This window comes from Bos indicus x Bos taurus, chromosome 9, assembly GCF_003369695.1.
Source record: "Bos indicus x Bos taurus breed Angus x Brahman F1 hybrid chromosome 9, Bos_hybrid_MaternalHap_v2.0, whole genome shotgun sequence".
Classification (NCBI taxonomy): Eukaryota; Metazoa; Chordata; class Mammalia; order Artiodactyla; family Bovidae; genus Bos; species Bos indicus x Bos taurus.
Window position 1 is genome coordinate 87,425,162 of NC_040084.1, and position 3,880 is coordinate 87,429,041.

General features: G+C 53.5%; 1 pseudogene; it reads left to right on the forward strand.

Moving 5' to 3' along the window:
• The first annotated feature begins 443 nt into the window (after positions 1-443).
• On the forward strand, positions 444-3,604 carry LOC113898757 (annotated as a pseudogene).
• The last annotated feature ends 276 nt before the right edge of the window (positions 3,605-3,880 follow it).

The following is a 3,880-nucleotide window of genomic DNA, read 5'->3' on the forward strand; positions in this document are numbered from 1 at the left end:
GGTCGCAAAGAGTCGGACACGAGTGAGCGACTGAACTGAACTGAATTGAAGGAACAAGAGCGTTGCAGTCTCCTGTAACCAGCGTACGTGGGCGCCGGGTGTAAAAGGCGGGTAGGCTGCTTTACAGGAAGGCAGGGAAGTTGAGTGAGGGAGCTGGCAGGAGTTCCCCTCCCAGACCCGGTCGAGGAGCCTCCTAGCGGTAACCTGGGCGGGGCCTGTCGGCGGAGGGGCCTCCCAGGCAGTCAGCGCAAAGGCGGAGGTCCAGGCCACAGCTGCGGGCTAGCGGGAGAGGATCGCGGGTTCTTACTTGGCAGCCTCGCACTCCTGCAAAATTGGGATCCAGGTGGCAAAGGGAGAAATGGGTGGCTCCAAGAGCAGTCTTGACTTCCTCGTTTTGCTTCTGATTGTGTTGTTCAGCGGGACGTCCAGCGGTGAGTTCGGGGATGAACCTGCTGGGGAACGCGAGGAGGTTGGATGGCGGAAGGGGGATGGGGGTGGTGTCCGTGGGGCTTCGCGAAACTTCTTGCAGCGTGTCGCCGCCGCCACCTCCTCTTTCCCTTCCCTCGGCCCCTTTGCTCCTCGGAGGCTCCTCCCGGCTTCTTGCCGGCTCTCTGGGCCATAACAGGGGTGCCTTGGGTGTAGTAGTAATGCGGGGAGTTTGGGAGGTGACGCTGGGAGAAGAGGGGGCTGGGACGCGGCGGGAAATGAGGTTGAAACCCCCCAAGGGTCCAGCCTGCCCCTGGGAAGTGGGAGCCCTGGAGCAGGGCCGTTTGGGACCAGTCGGCCTTCCCAGGGAGAAGGGACCCAGACCCACCCCGAAAAGCACACCCTCCCGCCCCGACCTGTGCAACAGAGACCCTTCTGGTCCCTCCATCTCCCGGCCCTTGAAGGACCAGCGCTCTTTCCCGGCGGTAAGTTATAAACGCAGAGCAGACTCGGGTGCCCAGGAGGCGGCGGCGGCGCGCTCCAGGCTGAAACGTGCTTGAGTTGCTCCTGTCCGAGCCGCAGCTGCTGGCTCCACTCCCGGCCCCCGGGCTCCGCGGCGCGGCTCCTCTCCGATCCCGGGGCTCCGCGGCGCGGCTGCATCCGCGACCCCCCGAGACTCCGCTGTGCGGCTCCACCCGCGATCCCGGGGCTTCGCGGCGCTGCACCTCCCAGATCCCCGAGACTCAGCGGTGCGCCTCCACCTGCGATCCCGGGGCTCCGCGGCGCGGCTCCTCCCGGATTCCCGAGACTCCGTGGTTCGGCTCCTCTCCGAACCCGGGGCTCCGCTGCAAGGCTCCACCTCCGACCCCGAGGCTCCGCTGCGCGGCCCCACCCGTGATCCCCGGGCTCCGCAGCGCGGTTTCTTCCCCGATCCCGGGCCCTGCTGCGCGGCTCCACCCCCGACCCCTTGGCTCCGCGGCGCCGCTCCATCCCCAATCCCGGAGGCGGGTGTGAGCCTCTTCCTGATCGGGGACGAGGTGCGCTGACTCATTGGTCTAGATGCAGAACTTTTTTTTATTAGAGAAGTGATCTTGTTGGACACTACGCCTATCCTTTAACCTATTCGTACCCAGCGAAACAGATGTCCTGCCTTTCACTTGGCCTGCAGAGTCCAAGTTGAAGATAAGCAGGTTTCCAGGTAGACAGTTTCGTGGACCTGCCCCAGGTCAGCATTTCTGCTTGCTTGGGGTGGGGGTGCGGGGAGCAACGGGGTTGGGGGATTTCCACGCACTATATCAGTGATTTGGCTCTAGCTTTCCTTTTCTGCAAAGTAGATGATGAGGTTATGATACTAAGTGCAGCTCAACTTGACAGTAAATTCTTCAAAAACTTCCCTTCTTCAAAAATTTGAAAGGAAGGAAAATGGGCTACAAAAAAGCAGAACTATTTATGATCCTGTTCATGCAGCTCCAGCTTCTTCTACCCGTGTGTTTTATATCAGCACAGGGGTTTGCTGTGCAGTTATATATCTTGTAGTAATAATATTAGCTGTTTTGCACCTTCACAGTATGACAAGAATTGAACTGGAAGACAGCATCAGTGTCCAGTAGTTCCCAAGGGTTGTCTCAGCCATGTCCCAGATGACTCAGTATCTGAGAGGAGATACACCCAACAATGGTACTTCCATCCCGTTATCCTACCTCCTGGGTGGGTAGAGGAGTGTTTTGAGAAGTGCCACTCTTTTGGAGGCCAGAGCTAAGGTGAAGGATACTGAAATATCCAAGGAGAGGATAACTCTATCAACAGAGAGGATGTACTCCAAGAAGGTAGTTTAGGGCATATTTTCCATGGGATTTATGTAGATGAAAAAGATCCAAATAAAGAACAGCAATCATTTGTAAAAACAGAGATTAAGTTCTGAAATTCAGGTGACAATACTCACTGAACGTTGCAAGCTATGAGATCTTCATCACAGAAATCTTCCTCCTATTTCCCTTGTGTGTATAGAAGACAGAGAAAACCCCTGGTGATATTGCCTTACATGAATTGGGAGAATCGTAAATAGTTTTCACAGCATTGCAAATTGTGTGTCTGTGTGTGTATTAGTCAGTCAGCCCTGTCCGATTCTTGCCACCCCATGGACTGTAGCCTGCCAAGCTCTTCTGTCCGAGGAGTTCTTCAGGCAGGAATAATGGAGTGGGTGGCCATTCCCTTCTCCAGGTGATCTTTCCAGCCCAGAGACCAAACTCGGGTCTCCTGAATTGCAGGCAGATTCTTTACTGTTTGAGCCACCAGGGAAGCCTGCAGCACAAATTAGTAGAGGCCAATAATCCACAGGCAATTTCTCAACAGGACCTGGTCCACAAGGTCAGACCACAAGGTCTACCTGGTCAGAAGAGAAGTGTTCCACAAAGACCTGGCTGCTAGGAGCTCTGCCATTGATGACAACCTCAAGTTAAGAGTACAGATAGCCCCTCTCCAGAGTCTTGTTCCCAATGGACTCTCACTGTGTGGGGGACAATGAAAACGTGGGATCAATGGATGGCTCATGAACGTCTGGTTAAGAATGAGGTCTCCGGACTTCCCTGGTGATCCAGTCGCTAAGACTCCACACTTCCAGTGAAGGGGCCCGATTTGATCCTTGGTCCGGGAACTGGATCCCGCATGCTACAACTAAGAAGTCAGCATGTTGCAACTAAGAGTCTTCATGCTGCAAAAAGATCCCAAGTGCCACAACTAAGACCCAATACAGCCAAAAAAAGATAGATATGAAAAGAATAATTTATTTTAGTTCTCCAGTGCTAGTGATGTGTGGGCCTTCAGAGTGGTAGTGTAGGAGCTCATGGCTCTGGGTCAAATACCCTACACGGATGTCGGCTCTTTAGAGATATGAAAGACGGTCATCAAATACCCCAGCCTATCAACTGTCCTGATGACCATTTGCTGTGATGGCTTGTGCTGGGCCTTAGATTCGGAGGAGAAGCCCAGTTCCAGCAGCTGGCCCAGTGTCTCACAGGGTTCCATGCAGCCTGGGGGTCTGTGTCTGACTGTCCTCTCACAGTCCCCCAGCATCAGGGGGACGGTGCCTGCTGAGGCCCACTTGGAGCCGTCAGTCACATACATCACCCAGCACCGCAGAAGCACATTGTCTTCCAGAACACTGTGCCTTAGGAATGCCATAGCACCTGAACTTTCTAAGACAGACTTAATGATGTGGAATATTTTCTAGATATCACTTTCATTAGGTTTCCTGAAAATGTTTGTATAAATTTTTTGACCAAGAAAGTTTTAAACAGTGTTATAAAATAAATAGTTTTTAAAATTGTTTCAACACAAATACTTGGACTAGCTTAGTGCCAAGTGCCTTTTAGTTTTTATTTCATCAAAGTAATGTAGTTGTTCACCCTTGAATGTGCCAGGCTTAGTTGCTCAGTCATGTCCGAGTCTTTGCGAC